At 40.8% G+C, this 17,808-nt stretch overlaps 1 long non-coding RNA gene across 1 annotated transcript; it reads left to right on the top strand.

The window, feature by feature from the left end:
• Positions 1 to 5,633: 5,633 nt before the first annotated feature.
• LOC139079431 (uncharacterized) lies at positions 5,634 to 16,972 on the top strand. The gene is made up of 3 exons (XR_011533094.1): positions 5,634 to 5,741; positions 14,348 to 14,433; positions 15,713 to 16,972. It is a non-coding gene; the product is annotated as an uncharacterized lncRNA (long non-coding RNA).
• The last annotated feature ends 836 nt before the right edge of the window (positions 16,973 to 17,808 follow it).

Here is a 17,808-nt window from a genome sequence, read left to right as displayed (position 1 = left end):
CTCCCACCAAGCCGTTCTTACTTTCTAAACTTATTTTGATCACGAACATTTGCTAGACAGCCAGCTAGGTTAGGGGGTCAGGTGATGCTGGAGCCATGGAACATGCTTTCTTTCTGTGAAAGAGCACCATGCTCCAAACGAGTCCAGTCATACCTGTTTTAATCAGCTGGAGAAGAGAACCAAATTTGTTAGGAGCCAGCCTGAAAACTGTATAATGAGAAATAAAGATATAACCATGATTATTCTTTCTTAGCACTTTGCAATACTCTAAAAAATACTTCAGGATGTTATGAAAGAATTATAATTGTATAGCTACATTCCTTATCATTTGTTTGTTACCCATCTCAAAAAATTGGCTTGTCTGAGCTCTTTTGGGGCTATCAAAGGGAAATACTGCTAGCCTAAAGAAGGCATAAGAAACTATGATAACGCTTAACAACAGGAAAGTGTCAGCAATTTAAATGAAGGTCAAAGATTTTAAACAAGCAGTATAGATAAGGCCCAGCTGCACAGAGAACAATTCAGGACAGCCAATCCCTAAACGGAATAACAAAGTCCAAACCAAAGTCATTGCAAGATTTTCCATGCTCTCTGGGAGGCCTTGTGGATGATAACATTCCTCTGCTCCTCTCATTACGATGAGTCTTTGACTACAACGTTTTCAAAGGTCAAAGGAAAGATCACTCTAGAATGATGAGGAAGCTCACTCCTGACTAGTCACTTCTCAGAACTTTGTTTTCTTATCTGCAAAATGGAAAAAGGTGACCAGATGGACTTTCTCTGGTTCCTCCCAGACTTAGAGATTTATGATTCTAAATATTTTGCTCATGAATTTTTGTGAGGAACTTGTACAGAATTCTCTAGTAACTAGGAGACCCCTGGAGATGTGGATATAAATAGACCTAAGGTCATAGGGGTCTTGACTTGAGTTACATCTTTTTATAAATGGCAAAAATTAAGATTATAGAATTCCTACTTTGTTGAATGATACTCTATTAAAATACTTAGAACAGACTAGGCCATGCCTATGCAAACTGACTGATCAATCCTGACATTTATTTCCAAAAATTACCAAAAAAAGATGAAGAGCTGGGTGGAGGATATTATCTCTTTACAAAGACCAGAAAAGCAACAATAGAAAGAAAAAGTGAGCAATTTTGTCTGAGTGAGTCAATTTTTTTAAAAATCATTTTCTTCTAAATCTTTGTATTCTTCAAAGAATGTAACAGAATACATACAAAAGAAAGCTTGGAGATAAGCCCTGAGATTTAAGATGTTATTAATGTCCCATAATGATATTTCCTTAATTTAAAAATAAAAAGTGGAGACAGCTCGAATGGAGAAAAAAATTGGGGTGTTGAAAAATGAAACTGTATGGGGGCTGGCCCTGTGGCCGAGTGGTTAAGTTCACACGCTCTGCTTCGTCAGCCCAGAGTTTCACTGGTTTGAATCCTGGGTGTGGACATGGCACCACTCCTCAGGCCACGCTGAGGTGGCGTCCCACATGCCGCAACTAGAAGGACCCACAACTAAAATACACAACTATGTACTGGGGGAATTTGGGGAGGAAAAAAAGCAGAAAAAAAAGAAAAACAAAACTATACCAAACTATATACATTGTATATACAAAACTATATACATTGTAGATGCTCAATAAATATTGGTTGATTGATTTTCTTGGAACTCAAAAGATGCTTTCACATCTGGTTTCTTCTACCACTATCCTAATTATCGTTCATTCATTCCTTCAGTAAATCTTTACTGAGCTTCTGCTAAGCTAAGCACTGCGAATATAAGAATGAATTGGGTAGGCCCTGTCCTTACAGAGCTCACAAGTGAGTGAGCTAATTTGCTGACCACCAAAAAGCACCAGGTTTGAAATGTACTAGGACTGAGGGAATAAACCCAGAGGAATATTTTGTGACACACTGATTCACATTTAGGTAAACCTGGGACACACTTTACAGTAAACCTAACTTTTCTGTAAATGGGGGCTTTCCCTCCAGAAGTATTGTGAAGACTGAATGTGAAAATAAATGTAAAAGTGACTTAAAAAGTCTAAAGCACTATAAGTAGGAGCAAGTAAGCCTAAATAGAATGACACAATTAAGTTGTGGTCCAACTTCTTCACAGCAGAATCAAATATTAAAGCTGGAAAGAAATCTGGAAATCATCTAATCCAACACTCTCATCTACAGAGTAGAAAACTGAGGTCCCCAGGACAAAGGGACTTACCCAGAATTCCCAGTTTGTTAGTGGCACAGTCAGATCTCTTTTCTCACATCATGATCTGACTTGATAGGAAGAAGTCACAGTACATATTTCCTATAGTGTATACATTGCAAAAGAAATACGATGCATTGTTTCTTTGGGAAGGTATTTTTATGGTGAGATGCTCATTCGGAAGTTCATATATTTGCTAACTTGGCAAACATCTTTGGGGATGACTACTAGCCGCCTACAGAAAGAAAACCACAGCTTTTCTCCTTTTTGAACAAAGGTTTGAGTAAAAATTTAAGCAGCAGCAATAAACAGCACTGGCAACTACGGCCTTAGATCAAAGAATAACCTTTACACGAGTGCAGTGCAGACAGACTACTGGTTGTAAAAACTCAGGAAAGACCATTAATAGCATAATCTTAGAAACAGGATGTGAATATGTGAATATGCGAATATTCAAGCACAAAAATCATTGGATCATCTAAGCCCTATTGTGCCAAAATCACAGATAGGGAATGTGAGATAAAATGGCAGTTCTAAGAAATCCACTAGATTTCATTTTGTTAGCTAGAAATGTAAGGACATTTCTTCTCTGCTACTTTCTCTGTAGCACACTGAAAATTATGTTCAAAGAAAACTATTCCCTAAGCTCCTACACCTTCCTTCAGTTATACAATAAAGTTCCCGAAAAGCTTGAGCATCTCACGACTATATCTCGCATCTCTGTAACTACACAGTTATAGGACATAACTATATTTTACCATCTAGAAGATGGTAGAGTTGAAATACACAGGCTTGGGGAGACAGACACCCTGCATTCTATTCTGTGCTCTGCTCCTAAATTGCTATGTGACTGTAGGCGTGTAGATTGACCTTCTTGGGTCTTAGACTTTGCACTGTGCAATGATGACTTAGAGGTACCTTCTAGCACTAAAGAGACTATGGTACCAGGTCTGGCACATTTGAGAGGTTATTTCAGTAAACTTTCTCCTCTATCTAGGAGAGCCTTCCCAGAGGAGTAAGCAGGGGCTTTCCATGCCGGTGGAAACGAGAAGCTTCCCCTCCGTCTGCCCAGGAGCTAACGAGCGGCCCTCAGGCCACTCCTGTTAATCCGCCCTCGCCCGCGCGTGGCCCCCACACCGCCGTGTCCGGGAACCCTGGCGGTGTGAGTTCTCACGCCTGCTCATGGCCGCGTCCCCTTGGGCCCCCTTCTGCTCAGACTGGGCTGAAAACCCGAGCCCAGCAAGGAGATAAAGAAGCCACAGAAGGGAAATGGAAACGGGTCCTTCGAAACAAGCGTGCCCACGAGGGTGCTTCTCAGGCGGCTGGGCCTGCGGTCGTAAACAGGAAGGGTCGGCTCGGCGGCAGCGCGAGACGGCGTTTCGAGATGCGGGCAGACTTTCTCCTTTCTCCCGAGGCAACTGATTTCACCAAACGTGCCGGGCGGACGGCACCGTGCGCGGCCTGGATGAGCAAGGGGCAAGGCGAGGGCGGTTTGAGATCGCCCCTCGGAGGGCCGTGGGTCGCGACAATAGAATTTGGTATTGTTTTCTTACAGATTTGTCTCCACTCTGAGAGCGGGAGGGAAGGAGGCAGCCTCGCGCCTCAGCCTTTCAAGCGCGCGCGCGCGGGCGGGGCGGGGGCGCGGGCACTATATCTCCCGGCGGAGGAGCACACGGCAGCTCTCTGCACACGCCCCACAACGCGCTCTGTAGCCGGCTGCTTAGTTGGCGCTGCTGAGGCTTCTTTCCTCAGTCAGTTTGACAAGGGCGCTCTGATAGGCCAGCGAGACCCTGCAGTGGTTGGCCGGAAAGCGTCGAGCCGCCTGATTGGCCGCGCCGCACCTGCAATGCGTCAAGCCGCGGCGGGCGTGGAGGGCTCCGCGTGAATGGCCGTGGCCGGCGGGGCAGGGAGCGGCTCCGCCTAGGGCCGCCATCTTTACTAGTGGCAGCGCGGACCACCCTGGACGCACAGGGGCTTTTCACGGCGCTCTCGGGCCAGTAGAAAAAGGGTCTATCACAGGAGTTTTGTTTGGGGTTCCTTTGCCCTTTCTACTTTGCGGTGGGTGGCTTTGGTTTTGCTCTGGCCCCAGGGACGCGGTGCGGGGAGACTGCGAGGGCTCGCGGCTCGGAGTTCAGGGCAGAGGGACCCCAGGGCGGAGAGGGCGTGACTGGAGTTTTAGCTGCCGCTGCAGTAAAACCACCCGGTTTGCGTGCTCTCGGCGTGCGCTGGGAGGGACACTTGATTCCTCTCAATTTCCAGAAGCGGCAGTGAGGTTTGCTTCCTGGGCATGTTGGTCTCGCAGGAAAGCAATTCTGGAAAGCTCTCTTGAATACGTCATGCTTGTTGCTCACGCCGTGCGCGGTCCCGCCCGCACGGACTGCGGTTTTGCTGTTGAGAAGTGTAAATCAAACGGCCCTCTTGGGAACAAGTTCTCGGCTCCAGAGACAGTGGCCTGCAGGGGCAAAAGTGAGCCTGCCTTAACAGACAAGCTCGGAGCTGTTGGCTGAAAATTATTTTGATTATATCAGTTTATTTGCCTTTTTAGGCAACTGTTACTGTTTGTGTGTGCATCCGGTTTTCCCTCGTCTCTGATGGCCACCCCCGTAAAAAAGCAAAAGAAGAAACTCTTCTATGCTGTTTTGCTGTATCAGAAGTGATCGTGGTTCAGGACCCACCCTCCCTTCGGTGGATGTGGATGAAAAGAATTAAAGAATAGGTTCCTTGGATGAGTTAGAGATGGGGAAACGGAAAAAGCCTTGGTTGTCTTGGTTTAGCGGGAGGCGATGTCCTTGTGGTTTTATTTGCACTGCGTAGGTGCAAATTCGGTGGATTGTGGATATTCAAAGGTGACTTCTGGCGCTGCCTTGGTGTGGGTGTTGCCATGGCTACAGGGAGAGGTAGTTGGTGAATTGCGGGGCCAATAAATCAGCAAGGCGAGGCCTCTCCCATGTGTGAAGGCTTAGGGGTAATTGACTACCCTGGTTTATATATCCTGGCTTTCAGTATTCCCACCCCATCCAAGATTCCTGAATTGATCAGTGCAGGCACACATGGGCGTGTCGATTTCTGTGTTGACTAACAGGTGCTTTCACTGCCTCGTGTAGCTTTTCTGATCAATGCTGCATGTGGGAACATAGTTTTGGTACCACTTGCCATACATGTTGATGTGTATGTGATCGCTACTGTTATCTAATCTTACCAATTTTAACATTTAACTTTTGGCTTTTATGCCTTTCCCCGTAAACTATCACTTGATCGTAGGGTGCCTTCTGCCTGAGACGAACACTCCATTTTACTGTGTATGAATATAATGCCAGAACCCTGAGTCCATGGACTTTGCAAAAGAAAGAAAATTGCGGCTTTGCATAATCTCCATATAGCAGCAACCACTCGTGCCTCTGTGGAACACACAGTAATTCAGTGTTCTTTGGCAGCTGCAGTGCTGGGAGTCGCCACTTTGCTTGCTGTGTGAAGTACAGCAAAGGACTGAATCTTCTGGAGCCTCGATTTCTTCTCCAGTATGAAGAGAATCAAATCTATCTCAGAGTCCTTGTGAGGATTGCATGAGACATGAGTGTGCCAGCACTGTGTAAATTGTGGAACTATTGACGTAATGATATTCAGTTACTAAAGCATTATTGAGTCCCCGTAACTGTCTGACCTTGTGAGAGGAAGATTTTCTTTCGAGAGTTTTCTACTTTGTGGGAAGAACAGATGGCCAAACTCAGATCCAAAATAAACTTTAAATGGCATAGTTCCTTCTTAATTGAAGGCGTAGTATTACAGAGCCTTATTAGCATGCAGTGCCAGATTTGAGGGCTCTCAGGGTGACTAGCTCATCACAGTTTGCCTTGGACTTTCGTGGTTTTAGTATCCAAGGCCCGTGTCCTAGAAAGGCCCTCTGTCCCAGGCAGACTGGGACACTTGGTCACCTTTGTACTGTTTTCAGTGCTGCAAAATGGGAAGATGAACAGAATGGGAAGTGAAGATCCCACCATGTAGAAGCAATTAGGTTTCCTTGCAGCTGGAGGCTACTGGGCACAAGAAAATGGATGTCCTTGTGCCCGTATGATAAGTGTGGGCTGACACCTGAAACTCAGCACGTCCGAAGTCACACTGATGATTTTATTTATCTTTATGGTTCTTCCTTCTCTCAGTTCCTGCACATTTTAAAAATTTCTTGTTTAATTCTGATCTTTATCTCTGGTGAAAGCTTTACTGAGCTTTTAGTCACTTTAGAGTGCACAAGTTTTCTTTTATGCCATGGACCCCTTTGCCAGTCTGATGAAGCCTAATACTGCTATAGTTTGTTGTCCATATTCATAGTTGAAGACATGCTACATTTCACTTAGAGGTTAGTGAAAATAAAGATCGTCTACTTTGCCATCCAAGTTCATGGACCCTCTGAATTGTCTCCATGAGTCCATGTTGAGAACCTCTGCTCCTTCTCCATTGCCCCAATGCACTTCTCTTTCCACTGTCCCCTTTTACGTTCCCACTGCCACCACCATGGTTCAAGACACTGTTGCTGTTTTCCTAACTGTTGCAGACTGGTCTCCCACCCCTAGTTCCATCTTATGCCCAGCTGATGGAGTAGTTTTTCTAAAGCATGCATCTGACTGTATAATTTCCCACCTCAAACCTCCCATGGCTTCCCATGGCCTCTGGGATTAAGTCCAGATTCCTTAGGAGTTCCTTTAGGGCCCTCCATAATCTGGCCTTTTTACTTCTAATCACCTACTCCCGTTTACATCTCCTAAGTTTCAGCCACATGAATTGTTCCTCAATCTTTGTGTTTTTCTCCCTCCATCCGTTATCCACGTTGCTCTCTTGACCTAGATTTCTGATTTCTACCATCTCTGCCTGACAAAGTTCTAATACCCTTAAAGGCTTACTTCAAATGTGAAATCAGCTAAAATAACCTGTTCCTATGCTGGACTCTCTTAGCACTTTATTTCATCCTATTCTGTTACCACATTCTACTTTTATTATGAGTATTTAATACTTATTCCATAAATACTTGTCAAGTACCTGTTGTCAGTGTGGCCCTGTTCTAGGGTCCGTGGGGATATAAAATGAAACCGATTTGGATCTTGGTTTTCAAAGGACTTAATTTTAGGTTGGGGGATAATGTGAACCTAAGTAACATTGTTTTCAAGGTGGAAGAAAAGAAGTATTTCAAGAGTCCAGAGGGAGAACTCACTCTGCTAGAGGGATCCGAGAAGGCTTTGTGGAGGAGGTGGTGTCCAAGCTAGCTTGGAGGGTCAGCAACCTGTGTGGATGCACACGGGGAAGGTATTCCACCCAGAGGGAATACCAGGAACAAAGAGAGGAGACTGAAAGGAGCAGGGTGTGTTGGCAAAGGGGAAGTTTTGTCTGTTAATAAGGGGCCTCATGGAAGACCGGACTGGTGTCAGGTTTGTTAAGGCTGCCTAGAGAATGGCCACATGTTCCAGGCAAGAAGATAAGACTGTCCTGTACGCATGGAATCCATTGACAGGTTTCAACAAGCGACTGAAAAAATTAAGGTGATTTAAGAATAATTATGTGGCAGCAAAGTGGGAGGCAAATTTTACAGAGACACTGTAAACAAGGAGACTGATAACGCAACAAGAATAGGAGTAAGGACATGGGGGTGGCCTGGTGGTGTAGTGGTTAAGTTCACACACTCAGCTTCAGTGGCCCTGGGTTCGCAAGTTCAGATCCCAGGCATTGACTTCTGCACTGCACGTTAAGCCATGCTATGGCAGCATCCTATATAAAATAGAGGAAGAGATGTTAGCTCGGGGCCGATCTTCCTCACATACACATAAAAAGAATAACGACAAATATTTATTGAGCACTTACAGAGGGCCGTGCAATACCTTTACCTGCAATATCTCATTTATTGATCACAAATATTACTCATTCATTTTCACAAATAAGAAAATGTAAGCTTAGAGAATGTGGGTGTCCAGGTTTACCCCTGGTGACAGAGCTGGAAGTTGAACCCTTTTACTGTCTCCAGTAGTTGCTCTACAAATTAACTATAATCTGAAAGTGTTAGCAGTAGAATTAGAGGGGAAGATCCAAGAAGTGATACTTTTTTTTTTTTGAGGAAGATTAGTCCTGAACTAACTGCTGCCAATCCTCCTCTTTTTGTTGAGGAAGACTGGCCCTGAGCTAACATCCATGCCCATCTTCCTCTGCTTTATATGTGGGACGCCTACCACAGTATAACGTGCCAAGCAGTGCCATGTCTGAGCCCAGGGTCCGAACCAGTGAACCCCAGGCCGCCAAAGTGGAATGTACGCACTTAACCACTGCAACACTGGGCCAGCCCCTGATATTCTTTTTAAGTGATAGTATTTTTGTACTTTAAGTTTGAGGTGAGGAATGAAAAAGCAATAAATATCACCATGGTTGGGCTAAATTCCTGGACTGTCTTCACCAGTATTGGTCTCATCATGTATCTCCTACATAGATTTCTTTTATTTTTTAATGGTTTTTTTGCTGAGGAAGATTCACCCTGAGCTAACGTCTGTGCCAATCTTCCTCTATTTTGTATGTGGGTTGCTGCCACAGCATGGCTGCCAATGAGTGGTGTAGGTCCATGCCCCAGAACTGAACCCAGGCTGCTGAAGCAGAGCACACCAAGCTTAACCACTAGGTCACGGGGCCAACCCCCTACATGTGTTTCTATAGTAAAGAAATAAGACACCAGTAAGCAAAATATGTTGCGACAGTTTTGCCTCACTTTACAAAAACTCATAATACCAAAATGGGGAAAGGGTATAGTTACTAGTTGGGCTTGGCCTTCTACTTGGACTCCTCAGAAACCTTGCAGAAGAAAGTGGCAACAGCACTGGCTTGGAGATGTACCAAGTTATGCTTCCAAATATTCCTCTTGGGGATGTTTCCTGAATGTGAACTGGAATTTTTGAAGGCATTTGCCTCTGGGGGAAAGACCATTCTTGCGTTAGTACCTGTTTAAAGATGTTTAATGGTTTCAGGGCACTGGAGGAGTGATTGTCCTAGGCTCTGGTCAAGTCAGCAACATCCACCCGCCCCCCCCCCACCCCCCCAAACAAAACAAGGTAGCAATAAAGAGGAAGAGCTAGTGAGTGTGCCCTTCCGGAACCACGAGATTGCTCTGCATCTCTTTGGTACTCTCTTCGCAATCGCTGAGGACTGTAAAAAGAGGAGCAGCCAGGGGCAAGGTTCATTTATTCCAGTCCCTTCTATTCCACCCCTCCTTGCCCTTTATACTTCAGGTCTTCTCCTGATGTAGCTGGAGAAATTAAACCCTGTGTATGTCAATCCTTCAAACTCAGGAAAAGCTTTTCATCTCCTAAACTTCAAGTATACCTTTTATAATACATTGAGTACCTCTTCCCCTTGGCTAATGTTCTTACATCACTTTGTCTATGTTTTATTATTCTGATTAGATCATAAGTTCCTTAAAAACAGAAATCACCTTTAAAAAAAATAAGACCTCCCACCACCTGCACGATTGTCTTGAATATGGTAGTGATTCAGTCTTGATTTGTCATTTTTCTCGTCTTTTTTTCTGATTTATCTCTTCTACTCAACGCTTTTCTCATTAAAAAGTTCAAAGATGCTCTAGAAAAAGGTTATTCATTCAACAATGTTCATTAGATTCATTCTATATGTCAGGTACCTCTGAATGTTAGTGCTGATTACTATCTCTTGGGGTCATGATTCTTAGTGTTTTTTGGGTCATCAACACCTTTGAGAGTCTAATAAAAGCCATTGAAACCTTCTCTCAGAAACACATACATACATAAAATAATGCTGCAACCCTGGCATAGGGTCTAGACTTTCTGACTTGATCAAAACCAAAACCATTTGAAAAAATCCAAAATCCTCTTCAGTGTGACATGTTTAGGAATTACCACTGCATTATCACGTATGATCTATCTATATAGACAAAATGTGTCAGCATTCATATGTAGTTGGTTGACCATATAGCACTAAGGGAACTATTTCAATATTTGAACTGATTTTTATTGTTGTTGTTGGGGAAGATTTGCCCTGAGCTAACATCTGTGCCAATCTTCCTCTATGTTGTTTGTGGGTCGCCACCACGGCATAGCCGCTGATGAGTGGTGTGGGTCCACACCTGGGAATCAAACCCTGGCTGCCAAAGTGGAGCATGCTGCACTTAACCACTAGGCCTGGGGCCAGACCCAAACTATTTTGTTTAATCATAAAGACTTTAAAGCAAGAAATGGCTGTCTTTCTGCCACTAGAATTTGGAAGGCAAAATACAATACAGCATCATTTTTTCATTAAGGTAAGAGGTCTGATTCTTCAGTGATAAAAGCATTTTTCAAATTATAATATGTCATATTGGTAAACCTAGTTTTTGAAATGTTTGCCTTGTGTTTTAACTTTTGTGCCATCTGAAACATATATAATCAAATTCAACTGAGAACTAAAGTACATAAATGAGATTTTTCATAGCACATTTTCCCATGAGATTATTATAATTGATGTTTCAATCAATGTTTGTTTATTATCTTGAAAAATTATTTATTTTCACTGAAGAGAATGAGTAGAGTGTGCATGAGTTATTTTCAGAACAGTTTACCAGTGCGTTTCTTTGTATTACTTCCACTGTGCTGCTCTCCCTAATTAGCATCAGCATTTGCTAGATTTTATTGCAGAAAGACTGGCAAAGAGAAACCCTGTCATCTGGAACCTGAGTTCTCTGAATTTGTATAAAACTTGTACATGTAAAAGGTGCAGAAAGGGAACAGAAACTATCATTTGAGAATTTCTTCTCTCTGTGAATAATTAATGATGGAATAACTGGACACAGCGAGATTTACAGTCATCCGCAGCTCCTTACTCTACCTGGAAACCTGTGGCAGTGATTATTATTTCAGTAAGACAAAGCTGTTGAGATTCCCAAAAAAGAGGAGATTTCCAGTGACTTTTAGGCATCCAGTGGGACAGAATTCTTTGCTGCTGGATTAAGTCTATTTTTTTTAAATTTATTTATTTATTTATTTTTTTGGAGGAAGATTAGCCCTCAGCTAACTACTGCCAGTCCTCCTCTTTTTGCTGAGGAAGCCTGGCTCTGAGCTAACATCCGTGCCCATCTTCCTCTAGTTTATACGTGGGGCGCCTACCACAGCATGGCTGCCAAGCAGTGCCATGTCCGCACCCGGGATCCGAACCAGCGAACCCCGGGCCGCCGAGAAGCGGAACGTGCGAACTTAACCGCTGCGCCACCGGGCCGGCCCCGGATTAAGTCTATTTTAAATGGTAAAATGATCTGATTAAAACAAAAAGAATCTTCTACCCATGAAAAAGATCCCCAGGCAGTGCAAACATCATCACTATCATCAGTGAACATTATCGAGGTTCTTTCAAGGGTAAGTCACTCTGGGAGGTACCAAGCTTGCAAAGCATCACCCATGGCTGTGTCTTTTAGGTGCTCACAACTAGACTGTTACCCACACCTGGGCAGGGACCGTGTTTTTATTTATGTCGGTTTTGTTACATTCAGATTTCTTACACCTTCAATATTTACAACCATGTCTTGCCTATAATAGTTGCTAAATAAATATATGTTGAACATCTGAATCAACATCTATTAAAATAATTGGAGAGAAAAAAATAGAAGAGTTGAAGGAAAGCTTCTGTTTTGTAATGTAGCTTTAAAAAGAAAAATGTTACATTATGTTCTTTTTTTTAAAACACCTTATGTGTTATTTGACACATACAAAATAACATATATGATAAATGTACATCTTTAGGCATAATATTAAAATAAGCTCCAGTGAACCCACCACCTATTCAAATAACTAGAAAATTACCAATACTGTGGAAAATGCTGGTGTTCTCCCCAATGTGGTCCTCCTGCCTCATCCCCAGCCTGAACTGCATTATCAATTCAGGGGTGGTCTAACTTTGAGATGTATAAATCAGTAACAGCGCTTTACAGAAGGCAAATCTATGTAGTTCTTTATTAAGAATTACACATTTAGAGCCAGCCCCACCCAATTCCTGTCTAGTGGTTAAAGTTTGACGCACTCCACTTTGGCAGCCTGGGTTCTGTTCCCAGTCATGGAACCACACCTCTCATCTGTCAGTAGCCATCCTGTAGCAGCATCCCACATAGAAGAACTAGAAGGACTTACATCTCAGATATACAACCATGTACTAGGGCCTTGGGGAGGAAAAAAGAGGAAGAAAAATAGAGGAAGATTGACAACAGATGTTAGCTCAGGGTGACTCTTTCCCAGAAAAAAAACAAAAAATCAAAAAAAGAAGAAGAAGATTACACATTTAGTAAGTGAATGAAAAATAAATACATTTGTTAATAGTCATGTGGAAGATCATTTATTACAGGCCCTTTGGATATCATCAAAAAACAGTAAGCAAAGTTACTTCTATGTGCCAAATCTTGGGTACATGACAACAGTTTACCTGTGCACACAGGGAAGGCATGAACCAGAGTTCATTTCCTAGGGTCTTGTTTTGCCTTTCCTTCCCTCTGGTGGTGTAAAATGATTTTTGAGATGTCATTTTTTTTGAAATTTGCTTTAAATTGCTTTTCTATTTGTCATGTATGTTTCCTATTTCATAGTCTCAAAACTGTCTTTAATCATTTGGGCTATGTTTTTGCATAGATTCTGAGTGAAACTCTCCCTGTGAGTTTTCTTTGAAGAGATTTTGAGTTATAACACTGGCTATAAGTAAAGATTTACTAAAGCAGAACATAAAAGAAAAATAAAGACCCAAGCGACACACAGAATGGCATTGTAGTAACATCGTATCAAATAATTCTTACATCAATATGTACCAGGTGCATCCTTTTATACAATACGTATTATAGTCTATTATGTCTAGTATCATAAACTCATAAATTCCAAAGAAATACCATATTGTAAATTAACAGAGTTCCTTTCCAGGACAATTTTCCCCTTCTTGTTAACCTTTCTACGTCTGGTTTCCATTGCAGTTCTATATGCAGCCATCAAGTAGTCTTTCTGATTTCTTTTAATTTTTTATTTTGACATAATTTAAGACTTACAGAAAAGTTACAAGAATGGCACAAAGAATTCCATGTCCCGTTCACCCATGTTTCCCATATGTCAACATTTTGGCACAGTCACACGTGTTCTCCTGTGCTCACTCGTGCCCACACATTCCCCCCTCCCCTCTCGGCAGACATGATGTCCGTTTGTCCCTAAAAATTTCAGTGTGTAATTCCAGAAATAAGGTCATTCTCTTGCATAACTAGAGTACAATTACCAAAATCAGGAAAAGAACATGATACCATTGTCTACTATTGTCTAATCTATAGTCTTTATTCAAATTTTGAAAATTGTCCCAATACTGTTCTTCATAGCAAAATAAAATTCCAGATCACGCATTGCATTCAGGTGTCATGTGTCTAGTCTCATTTAATCTGTCTTTGTTACAACACTGACTAATTTACTGATTTCTAACCAATCAACATGCTGAGAATTTTTAAGGAAGAAGTATATTTCAAATAGTTGAATTAATCACTGTTATGATACACAGGAGAAGTTTTAGATGCTAATTATCTTATGTTATATTCATTAAAATTCATTCCCAAAGAAATGGTAGAACAAAAGGTGAGAAAAAACAATTTAGAATTCTAGACTTTTTTCCCCCATACTAACCCAATCCATGTTTTTTTACAGTTGAGAAAATAGAAAACAGAATGAGACAGATTAGGTAATTGATCACAAGTCCTCCGGCTCTCCTGATTCCTGGATCTCTGTAGTTTGCTCTATGGCATGTAATGCTCAGTGGAAAAAAGTCATTATAAAACTCTGAAAGTTGTACATTGATCTATTTTTATTAATTCTATCTGTATTCATTAATTCTATATTAGTATAGAATTGGTATATTTGTATTTTAATTCTATATTAAATCTATATTAATTCTGTATTTGGTTTGCCCTTAAGAATTCTGCCTACCAGTAGTCTCTATCTATTACATATTTATCCTTTACAATAGGTGTATCATAGATATTTTATTTATGTTATTTGAAATGTAATGCTTGTTATATATAGAAGTTAAATGTGTCTTAAGACCGTCTACCCACAGTATTTAGACAGCAGTGTGACACTTTGTCTAGGACACAGGTGTAATGTGACCTATGTGCTTCACGGAAGACAAGCTGGGCTCCAGTCTATGTCCTAAAGGAGAGGAACCTTTTAACAGGTACTGCTCTAAAGTTTCTACCCAAGTGTCCCTGATAGGAGAGGGGACCAAAGAGGTTACAGCTACAGGCCTGAGGGTGCAGCCTGAGCTGGTATACACAAAGCTGCACATTTCTTTAAAACTATGTATTTCGTATTTAAAATTCATACACATTATGTGTTTTTATTGCTTAAAAAGATGTTGGCCCCCTAAAAACCACCTAAGAGATAGAACTTATTTTTTCCTGTAGCTTCAAATACCACTGTACATCACCACCCCACAGTTTGAGAAAGATGTGAAGAAATTTATGAAGAGAGTTGGCGGAATTCCATGCTTGGGGTCCAGACAGAACAAGTGTAGTAACTCATGAGTGGCTGACAAGTAAAAGGCAGTCTGTGGAGAAGGGCACAAGTGGCACTCGAGTGCAGTAAGGTGGAGCAGAGCAGTCCTGTGGACTTTGATGCCACCATGAGGAGTTGGAGAAATACAGTGAACAATAGGCAGATTGGGAGGAAGGAAACCAGGATTCTGCTTCTCTCTCTGCTGATCCTTTGCCATGTGACCTTGGGCAGGGCACTGAAATCTGGGCTCTGATATCCTTATATGGAGAAAGGCAGGACTGGAATAGGTGATTGTGTTTCCTTCTGGCTATAATATTTTGTGGTTCATTATGAACTAATAGAATGCATTAGCTTGTTTATAGTTCTTATGTTTCTTAATTTACAATTAAATCTGATAGACGCTCTTAATATTATTACTAGCCATTTGCTGCTGATAATATGCACTATTTATTTCAATGCAACCGGTGTATTTACACTTTTAAGAATATCTCTGTGAAATCTAGGCCTGCCATCTTATGGATCCTAAATGGTACTACCGAAATGCAGGGTAGTATATCTGTCAGAGTCAGGAGATGATTTTTGCACAGATTAAGAGAATACCTGCTTATGTATATGTAGTTTGTTTCCAAAAGAGTTTATGCAGTATTTTGAAATTTATTTTCTTTGACAATTCTTAATTTTAACTCTCTAGGAGAGAATCCAAGTAAATCTAAGATTTTTTCCTACTTCCCACCTCCAATTTTAATTGTTCATTGGTCCTAATAAGTATTTTCTAGGCAACATTTCATTTTCTAAATGGCTATAGGTAGTTCCTTTGCTTTTGAAATTGTTTAGATCAAGAGAATGGTTCTTTGAAGCGTTATATGGAAGTGCTGGCATGCATATTTTATGAAAGCTGTGATCAGCTACTCATCAACGATTGTGAAATATAACAGTCTTCCTTTTCTCTTTTTATATAGCTGAAAAGTGATGAGAATGGATGGTTTTCCAATGCAACTTGGATGAGTGTTTGTGGAATTCTCTCCTTCCACCCCCTGCTGACGCACCTTAGCATTTCTCTTCTGTCACATAAAGGATCCAAAAACACAGAACTTCTGTTCACAATGAACACGGGGGAGTTAGACAGTAGGAAACATTTTTCAACTCTTTCAAAACTGTAACTTTAAAATATTGCAAATGAAAGACCAAGGGAAACAGACTGCTTCCCAAGTGAATTGTGGAATTTGTGTCTAATTAACTTTCTTTTGTCCAAAACAGATCCAAATAAAGTTATTTTGCCTCCCTTCCCACTAATATAATTTGAGACACTGAAATATTCTAAGGATTGCTTTTGATGGGCATCCTGAAATTTTATTTGGGGCAAAAATGGTAATTCTTCTGTTTAAGGTTGCTGATTTCATGAAGCTTTTCAAACCGTGCTCTGTTTCCCACTGGTTTTCAATTTGTTTGCAATATGCTTCAGTGTTTGTGGAGGTTTTAATCCCTTTCCAGCTGAAACGTGATTATTATAGTACAGTAGAAGGCAGCATTTGGACATGGCTGATGGTGCAAGCACTTGCTGTAATTAATTTTCATCGGTATGGATCCTTACAGCTGAATCAAACAGCAGCAGCCCATATCAATCGTAGAGAAATATAGGGGGATTCTCTCCAAACCGTTTTAGCTTCTTGGGGCTCCATTTTTTAGCTGAATAGTGACGTGGGCTGAGATTACCTCCTTCCTGCTGCCTCCTGGAAGGTTAATGCTTTCTCGCATCATCTCATGATTTAATTATCAGACCCCGTTTCTTTAGAATTCTCTCTCCTCTTGTTTGGCTAAGTCCTATTATTGACTTCCAGGAAACAGTTTAAAGTATTATTTCCACGTTGAGCCCAATCAAGACTGTGACCTCCATATTTTTCTGTTTATTTTGGTTATGTATTTCAAGATTTTTACAAATAGTTAAAATATCTTAAAATTCTAGTTGAAGATAAAAATGTATATTTTTTTAGTCTGACTCTAATAATTTACTTAAAACATGCTTGAGAAAGCTTTTGGTTTTTACTTCCAGCTGCTCAATTCATGCTTCAGAATTTCTAAATCATCTACATGTGCTTTTACTCTTAAAATATGCTGTCATTATAAAATTAAATGACTATGTCAAGTGCCAACAATGTATTTTATGGAAATGAAATGGTTCACAAAAATAAATCACTGTAGGAAACATATCTCACAAATAAGTGTTTTGTGAGGTTCAAGTTTCACTTAAAAAGGTAAAGATTGAAATAATTCTAATGCTATAAAACCTGGTTTTGGAGAAGGAATGCAAATGTGTAATTTACATGTTGAAACATAAGTGTATAGCTACCTATTACATTTCAAAGTTTAGTTTCCTTTTACTCCTGCCATGAGAATATTCCAGTAGCCATAAATCCAAAAATTAAATCATCGCTAATTATGTGCCTTCCATTTAAATATGCAATTAAAATCTTTAGGCAATTACTTTTGGAAGAATAAGGTACCAGTGTAAAATTTAACTTGAGCCAACTGGTTTTATAGAGTCCCATGTGATAAGATATATAAGAAAAGCTTGATAAGTAGAATTACTTAATAATGGAATAAGTTGGCTGGAAAAGAAGTAAACCAGATTGTTGTTTCTGTGAAAACTCAAGCATAAGTTGGGGTCACTGTTGGAGATTTTGTAGAATATATTTTTTCGCTGGATGGAGATTGGACCAGATATACTCAGAGATCTCTTCTAGCTCTAAAGTCTAAGGTTTTAGTAAACTTTAGACTACTCCTTTATGCAATTAACCTTAACAATTTCAGAGATTATGAGAGTATGGGAGGCATTTTGGGGAGTGTTTAATCATTATTCTGGAAATACAACCTGAGTTGAGACAATGGAGAAAAATCTGTTTCCCTTTTTGTTGCCATTAAAGGCATTTTGACAGTAGAGAAAAAAAAAATTGAACTCCTGTAGCTCTTAAAGTGCTTTATAAAAGCAATGACCCATTTCAAGTTTCTCTTCTATTTCTGCTGACCTTCAGCAAGTCCTCTTTTTTTTTTTGGAGGA

The sequence above is a fragment of the Equus przewalskii genome, chromosome 25 (genome assembly GCF_037783145.1).
Source record: "Equus przewalskii isolate Varuska chromosome 25, EquPr2, whole genome shotgun sequence".
Taxonomy (NCBI): Eukaryota; Metazoa; Chordata; class Mammalia; order Perissodactyla; family Equidae; genus Equus; species Equus przewalskii.
Note: the sequence above shows the minus strand (reverse complement) of the source record. Positions and strands in the feature narration are given on the sequence as shown.